We start from the raw sequence: 18524 nt of genomic DNA on the forward strand, positions 1-18524 counted from the left end.
TAGATGAAATAAAAAGGGGAAACAGTGTACATGTCTGTTAGGAAAATAATCAAAATCTTTAAAGTCTCAGGATTCATCCCATATCGAAAATAGGGAAATACTCTAGCTATAATAGAGGGGAGCAACTTCGGGACTGTACGGAACTAGAATTTGTAATTCTAGGAAATAATGGCACTAATAATACCCAGAGAGCCTAGTTCCTATGGCTAATGACAGCTTGTCTCGTTCTGCAGCTTTCTTTTTTCACCCAATACATCACGCAAATTTCCACTGAAAAATCTCAGCAGAATTCATTGACTATCCAGCTCTGTTGTACACCTACTTTGAAATGGAATGTTCATCAATAAAAGGAACTGACAAAGTACTTTCCCCTGAAACTTGATCTAGTGAGAGAAATATTCAACAAGAGGATCAATATGTAGTATCATAAAATTACATATTCACATGCATTATTCTGTAAAGAATTAATAGGAATGAAAAGATTGTATAAAAATTAAATTATATATCTGTTTATGTAAGTGTGGGTTATCAATTAAAAATATTGGATAACGAGTAATGAAATATCATTTGCAAATTAGATTTAGGAACATTATTTTTCTCACAAAAGGAGAAATGCAGAACTAGGCAATCTGGCCCTGATGCAAAAGGTGTTTCCAAACAAAAGCCATTTTTCTTTCATTTCAACTCCTTACACTCTCACGATTCCTGGTTTAGTCATATAGTAGGTGAAGTCATAATTGACTTCACGCAGTTAGAGTAATCTTAATCTTCCTACATTCTTTGCAGTGAAAAAGTTGCATAAGTAATTAAATAAAATTAATTTGAAAAGCACAGAAATCTTTTGAAAAGGTGATTAAAGCACTAATACTCTCGGAAAGCAAATAACAACCATATTCTCCAGAGGCTCAGCACTATATAATGGGACTCAAATTCAAATATATCTACAAAGATAACGTACCTTGGGCAAGTTTCTCAATTCTTCTGATTTAATTTACACAGCCAAAAACATAAAATAGTCATCATAAGGTAAGATATTATTGGTCGTGAGAATGGAACGCAGCATTCTCTATACATTTCTGATTCTCACTGTGTTTAATAACGAATAATCGTTACTGATGTGTGAGGTGGAGGAGTTTCAGAAACTAGCAAGGTTCCTGGTAAATTCACAAGGGAAGAATAACCAGTAAGGTTGTTTTGGGGGATCGGTTCCGGCCTATTGCCCAGCCTGACCTGAAACTGCCCTAAACCTTGACAGTTTCTAAAACTCCTCCCCATCATGCACCACACTCCCCACAGACCTTGAGTTGCCTTCTTTGTCCAGTCAGTTCTTCAGAATCTCGTCCTCAGCACGAAAAGCAGCGTCGACACTGGGCGTCTGTGGAAGCTTCAGGAACAAAAAGGAGAGCGCTCGTGGAGAGGCGGAGCCGGGAGCAGCTTGTCTGCGCCTGCGCGGAAGGCTGACAGGGCGGGAAGCTCAGGGAGAGAAGCTCACAAGCGGGAAGCCCGCAGGGCGGGGCAGGAGAAGGTTGCCTAGTTCTGTTCAAGGCGGTCATGGGTCACAAAGTAGGCCTTGTGGAGTAGCCTAACCCTAAGTCATAATGCCTGTGTCACTTATTTTAATTCATCTCATCGCGTAGGCATTGTATCATCTCATATCACCGCACAACAGCGGTAAGTGCATTATTTTGAGACCACTTTGCATAACCTGTGCTACAGTGTATTGTTCTAATTGTCCAATTTTATTATTATTGAATGTTAATCTCTTACTGCGCCAAATTTACAAATTAAACTTTATCATAAATATGTGATATATTATATATACATAATATACATATGAAAAACAGTATATGTACTGCTCAAGACTACCTGGTTTCAGGAATCCAGAAGGGCGCCTGGACGGGGGCCTGGGATTTAGCTCAGTGGTGCGGCTGCCAGACTCGCAAGCACGAGGTCCTGAATTTGATCCCCAGGACTAAAACAGAAACAAAACAGAAGGGTGCCTAGGAATGTATCTCTTGTGAGAAAGGGAAACTAAGGAAAAGTGCCTCAAGAAAACTTGAAATCAAAACTGTTTTGTGAACTATAAAACTGTACCAAACTTACAAATTCAGTTTGCTTCTGTTTCTTTTAGCCTCATTTTTGTCTTGAAATTATGAAATAAATGTGTCATTTATTTTCGAAAAAAGAATAATCATTATTATTTAAATATTTTTTGTATACTTGTGGTGTTTGATGCTTAAAGAAAAGCAAAATTGCTTTCAAGAGGGTATGCAAAATGAAATATTTCATTCCATTGTTATTGACTTGTCTTCAAGATGTGTATACCAGCAGTGTTTAATTCTCCACACCTTGACCATCCAAAAATATTTTCAAAATATTAATTTATGATAGTTTGTTAATTTTAATAATTATTTTTAATCTAGTTAGTACATGTGTGTAGCACATAATGTTTACATTCCTTGTATGGATTTGGTCCATGTACATAATACATCCAAATTCCTTTTTGCATCCCTCAACTCTTCCCTCCTTCCCGGTTCCCTCCATCTCTCCACCCCATTCCTTAGTGTACCTTATCCAAATTTTTCCTGTTGTAATGAAGGTGAAAGACTTTAAAATTGCTAATATGGGCTATTAGTATAGTACAACTTGCTTTACTTTGGACACAGGTGCACCAGGCATCCCTCAGATTATCTGTCTTGCCAGGCTGTGGCTTACAGGGGACCATGTACAAACATACACAATTATTTGTTCTCAGCAACCATATTTCAAACACTAAATTATCAGATAACTAGCACTCATTTTTAAGTACATTTCTATGAACTCTTTTATGAGATGGTATGATTATTTCCAATTAAGCCTGACAAAATGAAAGTTTGAATTTTTGAACCTGTGAAGTCAACTATTGGATCATTACACACTACTTTTTGAGGCTTCTTGTCAAGAATCTGCAGGGTTGGACTAATGACACTTTTATTGTCTTGGTAGCCTTTTCCTTCCTAAAATGACCTTTAATCATGCTCTGTCTACCTGATGGGATTAAGAAATGTCTGGCAGATTAGTAAAACACAGTTCTGTGTCTGTCTGTGAGGCATTTGCAGAGATAACTGAAATGTAGTCCAGCAAGGGAGGACTCATTGCAGTTGTGGATAACACCTTCTGATAAGGTTAGAATAAAGGGAGAAAAGGAAGAAGTTCACATTTGTTTTGAAGAGCTCCATTCTTGACTGCTATCACCTGTGAATATCATACTGGTTTCTATATCCTACAAATAGTCACAGATGGCAGCTGCCCCAGGAGCTTTCAGACCCTGAGTCATAGACTGTTACTATTTCATTGATCCCTATGGTTCTGTGGCTTCCATTGTCTTTGAACAGATACTGAGAATTTCAGCTATTGATTCTGTTCTCCTAGAGAACTTTAAACAGAACAAATATTACTCATTAAACTACCAGTTCCATTCCTGCAACTAGGTTATTAACTGAATTTGTGACTAAATGAGAAATTGCATATAGTATATAAATTACAATATTCAGAACAAATAAATGGTTAAAGCAAACTCCAACTTCATGACATTGTTTTCATTTGCATAGCTCTTATATGCAATACTGTGATATATTCAACATAAAACTACATACTCTACTGTACAGTTTAATCAGCAAAAATTAATTACAGGACTGTGTAAACAAAATGGTAGCATACAAAATAAAGGCATTGAGGCTTTATAAACAAGATATATAGAACTGTGAAAAAAAAGTGATGGGTCATAAATCTGAGCTATGGATCATAAGTCCAAATAGCTTACCTCATTTTTAAGTCCAAAAACTCAACAAGGAATGTCTGTACACTAAATGACTCGTAGAAGGTAAAGATATATTCCCCGGAAAAAAATCAAGGAAGTTCAAAAAGGAATGGTATGCTTTTGAAAAATACACAGAATTTGTTTAGAATATATGAAAATGTGGTAATTAATTTGAAGAAAGTAAGATTGAACCTTGCAAAAAAAGTATGGGTTAGTGATTAAGAAAATAAGTAAATTAGCACATGGGACCGAATGAAAAAGAAGGAAGAGGAAAAAAACATTTAGGTTTTCTTTTCTTCACTGTGTTTAGTTTATGGTGTCCCTTTCATCAAATGCAATAGAAAGAAAACTAATTTTATTCTTTCTGTGTATTGGTACCATCAAGTTTAATGGCATAGAGATGAACAAATTAGCTAGATAAATATTCTGAATACATATCTTTATTAAAAAATTGATGCAGTAATTATTTGTAAATTATACAGAGAAAGATGAGAAAATAGGGAAATGAGTTGCTTTTAAGCATTTTGAAACAATTGGAAGTTGTTCTCCTCTTTATCATTTCATCTACGTCACAGAGGTAGCTTCCTAGTTAATAACTCAGTCATTTCAGAAGTCTCCTGCTCTACTGGATAGGCCCATATTTTAGGTTTTGATCATTTGTTTTATGTAATCTGTAGATTCTATGCTTTTGTCTCCTCAAGTTCACAGCATCATGAACTTGTTAAGTGTAACGATTAAATTATTTGTCTATTGTAATGAATGTTTCTGCAATGGTTAGTTTGGGTATCACGTTGCATGGATTGAGAAATGTCTAGAGAATTGGTAAAGCAGGTTTCTCATTGTGTCTGTGAGGATATGCCCAAAGAACTGTGTGGTATTTGGGTATGTGAACTAATTGGGATAGGCCACACAATATGCGTATATGCATATAACAGAAAAAGCAAAAGGGAGACACCTTGCTTTCTCATTACTGATGTCCATTCCCAAGTCAATGAGTTTATCTGCTCCAGTTGCCTGTCAATATCAGACTTCAGAGTCTTTATAATTTGAACACTTCAGCGGCATTTTTTACCTGGGGGGATTGGGCTGAACACTGGGATTGTGCATATTAATCTCCCTCGAGTTCTGAGGCCATTTAATTTTCATTTTAAGAGGCTGCCATTTTTTTTTCACATATAGATAGTCCACTGTAGGCCATATTAACCTCTATGATTACATGAACTTATGTGAGAAATTAATTTACCTCCTCTCTCTCTCGCTCTCTCTCTCTCTGAAAGTTCTGTTTCTCTGGAGCTAAACCTGTTGGCAATCACACTGTCCTTGGCAGCACCTTTACAAGTAGTCCTTTATCTGGCAAAGGGGAAAAATATTACCAGTCTGTTTACCTGTGCTCCTTATTCTCACTGTAAATTTGGCTACAAACAATAATTAATGTTATGTCACAGCCTTGATGTTTTACTATCTGAAAATTCTCTCAGGTAGATAGAACTACTTTGTGACTTTTAAACTAGGCCTCTGACAATCAGGGCATAGACAAAATACATCATATCTTTTCCAGGTTATAACAAGGATGACTTCTAATCCCATTCCAATTTTTAAATCATATTCACTTCCATTTGAAACCTCATTAATATGACCTTTACTGTTCATATTTCTATCAACATTCTATTTTTTTGAGCCTTTACCAGAATCACCTATTAATTCCTATTTACAGCATTCTATGGATTTTCTAGCCTGCTCCTTCAAACTCTTGAAAACATTTTCTATGAAACAACTATAATGGCTTCTCCACATGAGTAGATAAAATTCCAACAATAGCCCTTCCTCTTGACACTGATTTTTCAGGGCAGGTCAGATTTCCATCGTTATAATAGAATATCTGAGGCAATTAACCAAAGAAAAGAGAAAAGGCTGGGCTCACAGTTCTGGACGTTTCAGTTCAAGATCATTACTAGTTTGAGGCTCTGGCAATGACGACACATCATTGCTAGACTAGTGGGTAAAGCTGAAACTCACAGTTTATAAGCCAGACAAAAGAAGAGAGACTAGAAGAGAAAGAGAGTAGGGTCCTATACTTACTTGCCTTCTGGGGCATGTCTCTCATGACCTAAACTTCTCTCTCTTGGTACTACTTCCTAAATGCTCCCAACATATCCTGAAAGCACTACTCTGGATAAAAAAGTTTTAATCTATAAAACTTTACGGGATGGTATCTATATTCAAACCATAGGGATCCTTGTCCTAATTCTCTTTTGTCCTGGCATTAAAATAACTGTCCATGTCTAACTATAAAGTTATTTCATCGACAGTTACATGCCTCATATGGATAATTGAAATTCATCTGTGTAACTGATAAGGACATCTTTACCATGGCTCCTCAAGGTTAACAAATGAGTCATGCCAATCTTCTTTCAGAGACCAGACACTATTTTTTTGCTTTATACATGAATTATAGTGAATTTATAGTCTCATGCTACAGTGGTTTGAGTTCAAAGTACATAAGAATAAACTTTTATTAACCATTTTCCATTAACAGATAAAATGACAGATGTTTTTTCTCTTTACTTTTACTCCTAGATGACTTTGAAAATTAAACTCATAAATAAAATAAGCATGGAGAGAATCACATTTTCTACAAAATCCTAAAATAATTGATATAGAATATATGATTGAACTTTCTGCTTACTCTAATGGAGAGATTAATAAAATTATTCCTCATTACTGGGACATATCAATCCTGTAATATATTTAACTTTTCCATAATGTGCTTCACTCTTTGACTCAACTGACATTGTAGCAAACACCCTTTGCTTGTCTTTTTCTGCATATCAATTATGAATTTAGCATTATTATTGCACTTTTCATTCATTTATGGATGAGAAAAGGATAAATCATATAGATTGAGATAAAAATCATTCGAAAACACCCTTGTAAGAGCTTTTACATAATTTTACTTTGCTAACAGGTTTGTAAATTATTTTTTAGCTGAAATTAAATTCTGAATACTTTTGTATTTTGAAGCATGCAATGCCACCAAATATGTTTCTGGTGAACAGGGGGCTTTCAGAAAGAAAGAACAATAATTAAGATGAATATCATTTGATTCCTGCTTTTATTCCATTCATAATTACTTTCTAACATTCTAACAGGTTATCATGCCACATTTATGTAACTAAATAATTCTAGAAAAACTAGATAACCTTATGCAGAAGTCTTAAACCTGACCCCTTGCAACCTATATGAAAATCAAGTCTAATTTGAACAATGATCTAAATGTAAGACATGAACCTATTTGAAGAAAACACAGGAGAAACACTTCAAGATATCTGTTTAGAAAATATGTTTTAATTCTTCCCAAAACACAGAAAACAAAAGAAAAAATAATAAGTGACAATATGTCCAATTTGAAAGACTTTGTGTACTATCAGAAACAATAGTGAGACAACCGATGAAACTGGAAGAAAAATCGACAAATGGACAATAAAGATATACTTTGCATGTTAGAGTAGCCATAGAAATATTTAAAAAATAAATTGATATCTTAAAAGCTGCATCAAGGATTTTGAGTGTTTACATTAATTTTACAAATAACTTTCACATGTGTTTCAGATAGTCAGGTTTGGAAATTTTACTGATACCAGGGTTTGATCTAATAAGAAAAGTACTTATGAAAACATTTTTCTTCAATCATAAACATTCATAGTTACATCTGACTCAGTTGCAGAAAGGGGCATCTAGTATTTGTACTTTCTGAATTTATGATGTATGACTTTAATTTTCAAACCTAAGTGAATTTAAGGAACTCATAGAAATGCAATTATGAGACTGTCAAAACCCCCATAACATTGATTTTCTTTATAACTTAGGGCATTTTATGGGACCTTAGAGCTAGCATAGAAAAGATATTTTCAAAAGGACTGCTTTTTCATTAAAATATGGCTCATATATGTCTCCACTATTTGTGCCCCTTCCCAAAATCCACCTTGAAAACTGAATCCCAAGACGATGTTATTCGAGAGTTGGATGTTTGAAGAGATGATAAAGTCAAGAGGGAAGAACCATCGTGAATGGTACTGGTGACCTTGTGTAAAACATCCTGCACCTGTGGTATGTGTGTGGGGTGCAGTGGTGTACAACTGTCCCCCCAGCCCTTTGGGAGGCTGAAGCAGGAGTACTGAAAGTCATCGCTTAGTGAGACTCTATCTCAAAATAAAAAGGAAGGAAGGAAGGGATTGTGGATGTATCTCAACACAAGGGGCCCATGTAAAGCCCCAGTGCCACAGTGAATAAATATTTAAATAAATAAATACCCAAGAAAACTGCATAGGCTCACCTTGCTTGGACACAGTGGGAAGGTATCTACTGTTTATATAGGAAACAGACACTCACTAGGCATGGAATTTGCTGGTCCTTTGATGCTGGATTTTGAAATATATATATAACAAATTACCCAGTTGATAGTAATTTGTTATAGGAACCCAAATAGATTACCATTACTACTACTATTACTAGTAGTATTAGCAAAATACAGTGCCAGTATCTCAATTATTCACCAAAGAGAGGAGAAATCTCCAAGGAATTAACCAAAATGAATTACTTGAATCTTGGGAAACACTTATTTTATTTTCATGTAGTTGCATTTTTATCTTTCTGTTTCATTATTCTGAGTGTATAATCATGCTTATGTCAGTCTTTTACTAACTTTTAGAAGGGCATAAAAATAAAACTTAAAACTTTTTTATAATTTGATGTTTCTATCATAATTTCAATAATCCATGCAAGTATAGTCAAAGGTTAGCTCAACTTTAAAAAGTAAAGAATATTAATAATATTCCTAATAGGATAGCAGCATTTGAATTACTCAAACATGCAATAAGCTTATTGTCATGAGTGAATCAAAATATTGGCCACTTTTCTCAAATTTCCTTTTAATTTAAAATTTTTGATATAATTATTATGTGTTTAAAGCACATGACTAACACATTCACCATGGGGGGTTTGCATGTACATAGAACACCTTAAGAATAAATTAAAAATTGTTTTAAAGTATGTCTTTCTCTATTGGATTCTGCTTTGGATGAAGTTTTCTGGTTTCACAGTTTCCAACTTTGAATCCATCAGTGATTCCAAAATATATAGCTTGTTCTCACGTATCTCCTTATTTGTATTTTTTTCTCTCTCATTGTTTATTGGTACAGTTACATTCATTATAGGGATCTTGTACCTTCACATGACAGGTCTTGGTTCTCATTTTTTCTCCTTGTTCCTGCCCTCCCTTCACCCCCTCCTGCCCTCCCTAATTTATATTTTTAATTACACCTGTTTATCTCTTATTGGCGGTATATCAGACCATTCTAACTTACTGTTTCCAAAATTTTCCAATTACTATTTCTTTTCTCCATTTCCTGGTTGTTAGAAATTTTCTGAACTTGTGAAAGGGTTAGAAACATAACATTGATGATTTCCTTGCTTTGCAATCAAGAGAAAAATAATTGCTATTTCATAAGGTTTAGAATTATTATCTAGATAGCTAAAAACAAATATGATTCCAGTTTTCGTTTTACCTGTTATGTTTTGGGTCTATACCCCCCAAAGTCTCATGTGATTTCAAGCTTGATCTAGAGTTTGTGAAGCTGGAATTGATTGATGATGCAATGCCAGGCTCAAGGGTACTAGGATTAAGTGTGTGAGTGATTCCAACCCTAAGTAGTCTGAATAAGATAAAAGTTTGTAGTTACGCTTGCTACCTTGTGCTTGCCATGTTGTTTCTCCTCTGCAATGGCTGTTTGCCATTCCTGCTTGTAGCCAGCCAATTAAGGAATGAAACCTCTATGAACTGTAAGCCAAATAAGCCCCTTCCTCTCTAACTTTGGGTGTTGGATATTTTGTCTCAGCGATGAGAGGAAAGTAACTAATACACTACCTTTCCTTTCTTCTAGGAGTATTAAATTCAGTGGATGCTCTTACTTTCTCATCAATGAAAGTTATTAACCATCATCAGTTTGATAGCTCTGGAAATTACTGAAACAAAAATGTTTCTCTCTGAGATGTGGAAGATCATGTTGCACAATGTTTGATTTAATTTTAGAAAATATATCTCTAACAGTGTTTTATTTTGGTGGATCCTGAGATAAAGGGAGATTAGAAATGGGAAATGGGATATGTGTCAGAAATGGAAACATTCACAATGGTAGATTCAATATATCTATGTATGATAAATCTGGGAAGTATTGAAAATACTGTTCTGAATAATGATTAGTTTATAATTCATGAAAGTTTTCAGTGTTTATTTTGTAAGCTCAAATAAGGCATGCTTTCTTTTAACTAGCTCATTCACATTTTCAGATGTAAAACACAAACACATAAATACACAAGTGTATACAAAACACATATAAATAATTCCTCAAAATCTTCATAAATTTAAGACAGTCATGGATTTGATGAACTCAAATAGGATAAAAAATTAAGTCATTTGATCATTAATTAAAATATGAGAGATTCCACTGGGTAAATGCACTGTCTTCTCACAAAAACTACACTACTCATTCCCAAACCACCCTTTTCCATTTCTTTAAAACCGATAAAGTTATGCTTGTCTTTCTATATCATTGTCCAGTTTAATCACCTTATGACTTCTAACTAGGGTTAAAGGCATAATTATGTAGTTACCCTACTTTCATCTCTTCTCTTCAGGATATTCCTATTAGCAGCAGATAGAATTATAATCTCTTTAATCATTGTATGGTTGTCCTCAAGACTAAATGTCATTGCAGAAAGGGGAGGTTACAGATGTGTTTAGGTTAATGTTTCCTATAAAGTCAGTATGCAACACACATGCTGCTATACACATACACATAAACATATAGTCTTCACTTCTTTCAATTCTATTACTCGATGTTCATAAAAAAATTTGTGGCTTTTTATACGTCAACTTCTCTGATAAGAATACATCTTATTTTAATTTTCTCCTCTCTTCATTATCCAATATCACTAATAATAAATAGTACTTTTGCTTTAAAAACTATGTGTGACTCTAGGAATAAATTTAACTGTACATTTCTCTAAAATCCTAGAATACTGCATTTCTATTATTTCATATTTTTTACTGTATTTGTATTTTCTCTTAGGTTTAGACTTCTTGGAAGGCAAAGTTCATATATTAATCATAGATATACTATCATAGTTAAGTAATTAATCAGAGATATACTGTTATTGTTAAGTAAGTAGTATATTTCCAGTAATGCAAACAAAAATGAATTAAAGAATTAATAAATTTATGGGGAAATATCTTGCATAGTTTCATCGACAGAAAGTTTTTCACTTTTTCCCACTGCAAAAGGAGATGCTAATTTTTCCTCTTTTATAAACAATAGAGGATTTTCCTACATGAGATTATACTTGCCTGAGTTCCTACAAGCCAATGCAAGAATAAGCTGCTTGAATTTAAAACACCAAGATAATTAGCATTTCATTTGCCCAGAGACAAAATAAAGGTCCTAGTTCATTCACTGCAAGACTGATTTGGCACTCTCTTTGTCTCAGGAGTTAATAACAGAAGGACATAGATTATTAAACAAAGTGTTCTCTATCCTGTTTCTTCAATTTTTTAACATTTATTTCCACATTAATCCTAAAGTACAACTTATTTTTCAAAAATTCCCTGCAAGTTCTACCTTCATAAATTGTATATGTCAGAATTTATTAACAAAGAAAAACAGAACACATGGTAGCTAGTTCAAAAATTTTAAAAGATATTTGGTAGATCAGGAAACGTCTAGAAAGAGAGCAAATTGGACTTTGGGGTCTTGGCCTACTAAAGCAAGGATCAAAGTCAAAACCTCACCAGAATTTCCATGAGGACCACACTGTTCTGTACCTGAGCACAGTGATTCTGCCCCCCAATACTGTGGCAGTTTTGGCACCATATTCTTCACCACCTCAGTAATTGAAGCCCAACAGCGCCTCTTCTAATCGCATCTGAAAATGGATTCCGAACATCCCTCATCTCATCACCTTTCTTGCTTCTAATTTATAGATCTATCCTCTGAATCATACCTTCCTTTATATCATTATCCTCTGTCTATCCAATGTTTTTTTTTTGTTTTGTTTTTTGCTCCCTCGATGACTGAGGAGATTTATGAGACACACACTTCTAAAATAATGTTTTGTGTGCCTGAGTATTCTGATCTTTTGATATTTTTGGCATGCTAGCCAGTCCCCATTAACATGCACTCAATATTTTTTTCCTCTGTAGAGCCCTCTCTTCTGAAAGTAAAACCATTAATTTTATCACCTTTTGCAATCTGGTTAGGCTAAGAACTTCCAAACAATTACCCATCCTAGTTTATTTTGGTTTATAATTCTTCCCTCAATTTCTCTTTCAGACTATTTTTTAATTGGCTAGAAGAAAACAGTCCATTCCCTCAACAATTTGAGAATCTTCTCAGGTAAGTATTCAGCTTAACACTGGCAACTCTCTTTTCCTTTCTTTCTTTCTTTTTTTTTTTTTTTTTTTTTTTTTTTTTTTTTTTGTACTGGGGATCGAACTGGGAACCTTGCACTTGTGGGGCAGGAGGTGATACCACTGAGTTAAATCCCTGGCCCAAGTTCTATTTTCTATATAATTGTAAGTCACAATGCTTCTAATATTGCTGTCACTGTATTACTAGGATCCTTCTTTCTTTCAATTTCCAAAAGTATGTTCCTCATTTCCTTCTGAATCCATAACAGCAGCACTTTTAACTTCCATATATCTACTAATAATACATTTACAATTATTTAAATATTCTCTAAGATGCTTCAGGCTTTACCATGCTTCTAACTTCCTGTGTGTTTAGTACCAGGGCCAGAGCTGCAAAGATTTATATTTCCCCAGTGTGTTAAAGAAAATCTAAACATTTCTATCATGTTTGAAAAATATGTGCAGCCTCTTTTCATGCCCTATACGAAAGCTATATACCATATTTCTAATGTATATTATTTCAGCACTATCCCAAAATTTAGGCAAGAAAATCAGTATTAACTAAAAGTTTAATTAGGAGAATAACAGAAGGAAATATGTATGAAGAGATTTACTACAAAGAATTGGCTTATGTAGTTGTGGGAGTTGGCTAGCCAAATTCTAAACCTGGAGCAGGCAGCCTAGAGAGGCAAGTTGGAGCTGTGAAGCACAAGCTTAAGCTGATGTCCACGGGAAGAATTTCTTCTTTCTTAGGTACGACTCATATCTGCTCTTGAGGCCTTAAAAGTAATTGAATCAGGCTACAGAGATTAACAAGGATAATCTTCCTTACTTCAAGTCAGAAGTTTGTGAAATTTAATCATATCTATAAAATAGCTTCTCAGGACCACCCAGGTTAGCTTTTGATAGAATAATTGGGACCCTAACTTTCCCTAGTTGACACATCAAAAAGACAGTCACTGTGGGTGTGGATATTTTTTGGTTTCAGGATTTGTATAAAAACATTCTGAAGCACAGGAAAGATATACAAAAGGTCTAGGTGGCCAAAAATGTAGAACATGGCCATTACATAAATGCACTTGATTTCTTCTCACCAGTTTCCCTTTATAGTGTAAGTATCACATTGTTTCCTTTATGCTAGGGCTCTTTTTATTTTAATTTCTGTTACAAAAATATTAACATTATAGTACATTTTCCTTTCCAATTTTACTTTCTATAATGTATTTATTTAGGTATTTTCTAGGCTTATTCAGGCTCTCTCTTTACTGCCCAACAGTATGCCTTCAAATATGCTTTCTTGGGCTGGGGATTTAGCTCAGTTGTTTCACCACCAGCCTTGCAAGCACAAGATCCCAAGTTCAATCCCCGGTACAAAAAAACAAAACCAAAAACCAAAAAGCAAATATGCTTTCTCCATATAGTTTAACAGCAAAAAGTTTCAGTTAGACCAGATAAATAGGTTCCTGGAGATCTTTATAGAGGATAATGACTATAGTTAAAAATTCATTTATATTTGAAAATTAGTAAAAGATTAGATATAAAATGTTCTTAGCAGATGACATTATTTAAGATTTTGCAATACTAATTGGTTTATTTAATAATTTCATAAAACATACATGAAAACATCATAGTTTACTCTGTAAATGTACACATCATTTAAATGTCATTCACATCTAGGGAAATAAAGCTCCATTGATGTTTATTTCCTAAGATGCCTCATTTCTTCTCTTTTCTTTCTTTCTTTCATATATATTTTTTTTTTTGTACTGGGAATCAAACTCAGGACCTTGCACTTGCGAGGCAGGCAGCAACACCACTGAGCTAAATCCCGTCCCTCTTCTCTCTTTTCTTTATTTGTCCTCTGTCACACATTAGAAGTCCCAAGTTCCACTTTTATAATGGACTTTAAAGAATCCATGTGGAGTTGTTTTATAACACTAGAATATATGGAATCAAACATTGTGTCATACAAATGACTTTTGTATATCTAGATGGAAATAATTACAGTACATGAAATACTCTTAACTAGAACCTTGACAACTAAAAGTAGATTTAGTTTGAGAAGAAATAAGGGGAAATGGAAACAATAAAGAAGTGTTTGCTTTTATTATTTTTCCATTAAAGTATGTCCAACGTAGAAAAAGTGCTTGAGATCAATATAACATTTTATAAAATAATTACGTATTTCTTCAAAGACAAAACACTATTATTTGAGAATATTACTAAATTTATCTTTATTAGACATCTACATAACTTTGTACAGAGTTTAAATGAAATTACAATGAATATTTTGAGCTAAGCTGCTTGTATATGTTCACCTTCGTTATTTAGAAAGTCAAAGGTGGTATGGTTTACTTTATGTTTTCTTGAAGCCAGAATATGTATAATCTTTAAATATCTATTCCAGTGGTGAACTTTGGAAAAATAGATTTTAAAAAATTACTATTCTCTGTAAAGGAAAAATGTAAAATGATAAACAATAAATTCGGTGAATTTCTTCCACTATTGAATCTTATAAGAGTCTATTAGTGAATTTTAAATTTTATTTTACGTGGCTTGAGCCTCCTAATTTCAAATATAAGAGATTATATTTAGTTTTAAAAGTCTCTTTTCTAAATGCCTGAGCTGAGTTTCAGTTCTGCTGGGAATGAAAGATATTATATAAAATATTAAGGAGACCAATAACCAAAGCAACAGCAATTTCAGAACCTGCAGTTTTAAGAAAAGTAGGGTCAGCAAAACCAATCCACAAAAGCAAATTGTGATCAGATGTTACTGAAAGCAGCATTCCAGAGCAAGTCATGAATGGGAATGTGCCACAAAGACAGGGATCTATATGGGAGGCTTAAAAAAGCAAAGCTCAGACATCACTACAGATATAGCAATAATACATAGAATAGAATGCAAAATATTAAATCATATATAATGTTGAGTTTTATTACTTTGATATTAAGGAGATATATAAGAGAGAGTACATAATGTCTAGTTGATTGTTCCAAAACATGGCCTTGGTATGCAAACCCATTATGTTCTAGGTGATGTTTGGAAACACATGACAACAACTGTCTATTCTACTCCAAGTATTAATGGGGAAAATTCCACAGTATTGATTTCAGGGATCTCTCTAATTAGCTTACATCTAATCTGTGAATTTAAATTAGAGAAACATTAGAGCACAAAAATGATAGAATTTTTACCATATCCCCATTACCGTTTATATTAGACGTACCTCCAAATCCTCATGCACTTAATAACTAGGGTTTTTAGGAATAACTGGGTCATAGGTGTGTGATATTAGATCGTGTGTGCTTGGTACTGGATTAGTCCACTTAGTGGTTTAGCACAGTTCTGGATGTGGATTGTGGTCTTAGCAAAGAGGAGACCCTCACCTCGGGTGTGGGTGGTACCATACCATCCAATAGACTCGTAGCCCAGATAGAATAAAAAGAGAAAATAAGGACATCTCATTGCCTCCTGCCTGACATTCCATGAACTCTTTCTCTTCCACCAACCTCCTCAGCCATAGCACTCTGCTTTGCTACCAGCTGACTATATTGAAACCTCTACAAACAGTGAGCTGAAATACACTTTATTTCTTTAACTTGTGAGTGTTGAGTATTTTTGCTCAGAAATGAGAAGGTAATCCTCCTTCTCATTTCCTTTTAGCTGAAGTAATTGTCACTTTCCTATATATTCTCAACAAGCTCTCCATGTAAGTCTTCCTTACCACCTGAGAAAAAAATCAAATGTTAGTATACATGAAATGCAACTGAGAATAGAGTTGCACAGAGAATGGAACTAATTTATCTACACATTGTATCATTACTTACATTATCAGTATCTATTATTACAAGTTTTTGCCATGTTGACTTTCAAAAAAAGAGAATCCTAAAAGAAGGTGAACTTAACATAGAACTAATATCAAAGCAACAGTGCCCTGTACCATACTGGGAATCAAACTCAGGACCTTGTGCTTGCCAGGAAGGTGCAGTGCCACTGAGCTAAGTCCCCTGCTCCAAAGTAATATTGTTTTTTTTCTCTCATTGAGTTTATTGGTACATTTTGGGTATACAGTACACCAAAGTAATATTGTTAAGGAATAGGAGAAAGAACAGTTGGAAACTGGATGAGGCTATTTCTCAGAAGTACCACATTTTGAGTTTCAATAAATTATGGCATGCATTTCAAGGTACAAGAAAGCCAAAGCTGATGATAGAGGTCCCTTTTAGAAGATAACTGAGAGCAAGATAATATCTTTATAAATCCTTTATAGAAACAAAAGAGAAACTTTTAACATGGAGTGCTTGGGGAATCACCTTGGATCTATCCAGTTACTGCTGCAATCTACCAATCGAAGTTTATATGCCAGGTGTGGTGACACACACATGTAATCCCTACAAGTTTGAATCCAGCCACACTGGGAAACTTTGTGATTTCAAGATACTCTGTCTCAAAATAAAAATATTAAAAACAAAGACCTGAGGGAGTAGCTCAGTGAGAAAGCCCAGTTTTATTTCCAAAATCACAGAGACACAAAAATAATTAAAAAGATTAAATGTAAAATATAACTGTAAAAGAGGGTCAAGCTTTGCTTCTAAGTGAAGATCCAGTAAGTAAAAGCACCTGAGAAATAGCAGTTCAGTCACATAATTGATGAAAACCATAATCGAAATGCTCCCAAATAACATCAAAATATTTAATTATTTCATAATTGTGAACAAAGTGAGAAGAAAAATTGCAGAAACACATGAGCATACAGAAAAGATGCCCTGTAAGACTAGATGTGATTTTGAAACTGTCAAATACCAAAGAAATATGTGAAATAAAAATATTTTATTATACAACAAAGTGTATCAGAAATACCTTAATTACAAAATACGTTAGATGAGAAATTTGATGTTAAAATGAGGTTCTGTACCTACTAGAAGGAAACATGGATGTGTATCTGCATAACCTTAGAGTAGGAAGATCTTTCAACTCTAATTCATAATCCAGAAACCATAGGAAGAGACTTAAATGTGTAAAAATGCTTTAAAAGCAAAAGCAAAACACAAATGAGCCTCCATTGGTAAGGCTTACTATGAAGAGACAGAAACATGGATGTGTGCAAGGAGGGAGGGAATGACACTTTAAAGCTGTTGCCATCCTCACAGAGGGAGAGGGAGAAGCAACTCAGGCTGGAGTGGGAAGGAGGAAAGGATACAGTGGGACCTGATACAGTGGGACCTGAGAGTTTCTGACAGCAAAGTGAGAACGTGGAAGAGGAAAATTTCATCATTGTTTTGGAAGAAGATCAGGACCAAAACACCAGGCAACATATGGTTAGCTTATTCCCAAATCCAGAAAAAACAAACAAACCAAAAACAAAACAAAACAAAACAAAACAAAAAAAACTTTAATGACTGTTGCATTTCAGCAAAAGAATTAATCTGCCTTTCAGTCCTGGGAGCTGTCTCCCATCCAACACAAATAAAGGACTTCTAAGCAATGGGAAAGAGAAAGCCCAGCATCCATGTACAAAGTGGACTAGACATAAGCATAAAAATGTCAAACAAAAAGACATGAAAATGGCTCTTAACCATATCTAATCTGCTCAAACTGGCTTCTAATGCAAACAATTAAAAAACAAAATATTGACATTGCTGGTTATAACTGATATGTACTGACTTATTATTGACATGTTATTGGCCTTTTGTTGACTCTTTTTACTTTTTCACCTTCTTTTAATTTCTTGCCTTGCCTATTTGATTTGCTCTGTTGGGCCTTATGGTGTTGTTGCCTTCATTGTCTTTTTCTAGGATCTTGTTTAGAATTGCTTGTAGTTCTGGTTTGGTATTCATGTAGTTTCTCAGGTGTTCTTTGTCGTGGAAGTGTCTTATTTCCCCCTCCATTTTGAAAGAGAGTTTTGCTGGGTACATCAGTCTAGGTTGGAGGTTGTTCTCTTTTAGTACTTGAAATATCTCATTCCAGGCTCTCCTTGCCCCAAGGGTTTGTGTTGAAAAGTCTGCTGTGATTCTGATGGGCTTTCCTTTGTATGTGATTTAAAAAGAATAAGATAAGACTATAAGAGGGAGAAGCAATTTAAATATGTTCAGGGACCATTTTCATCTCCAGAATTAAGGATTATTTTGATGTTACATCATTGTCTTTTCTCTTTTACTTTCCTTTTTAGTTTTATTTTAGGATTCCCTATTTTTAATGTTCATACATAGATTTCTTTAACTGAAATACCGAATAATTTCTTTGGTGTGAAAAACTATAGTA

At 34.3% G+C, this 18524-nt stretch overlaps 1 long non-coding RNA gene across 1 annotated transcript in view; it reads left to right on the forward strand.

Moving 5' to 3' along the window:
* Nucleotides 1–1304: 1304 nt before the first annotated feature.
* LOC104861060 overlaps nt 1305–18524 on the forward strand; it is a 20762-nt gene continuing 3542 nt past the window's right edge. Inside the window, exons 1-2 of the long non-coding RNA XR_779898.1 lie at nt 1305–1671; nt 12184–12246. This is a non-coding gene — a long non-coding RNA (uncharacterized LOC104861060). The remainder of the gene's footprint in view (nt 1672–12183; nt 12247–18524) is intronic.

The sequence above is a fragment of the Fukomys damarensis genome, unplaced genomic scaffold, assembly GCF_012274545.1.
Source record: "Fukomys damarensis isolate Sample0158 unplaced genomic scaffold, DMR_v1.0_HiC HiC_scaffold_6, whole genome shotgun sequence".
Lineage (NCBI taxonomy): Eukaryota > Metazoa > Chordata > Mammalia > Rodentia > Bathyergidae > Fukomys > Fukomys damarensis.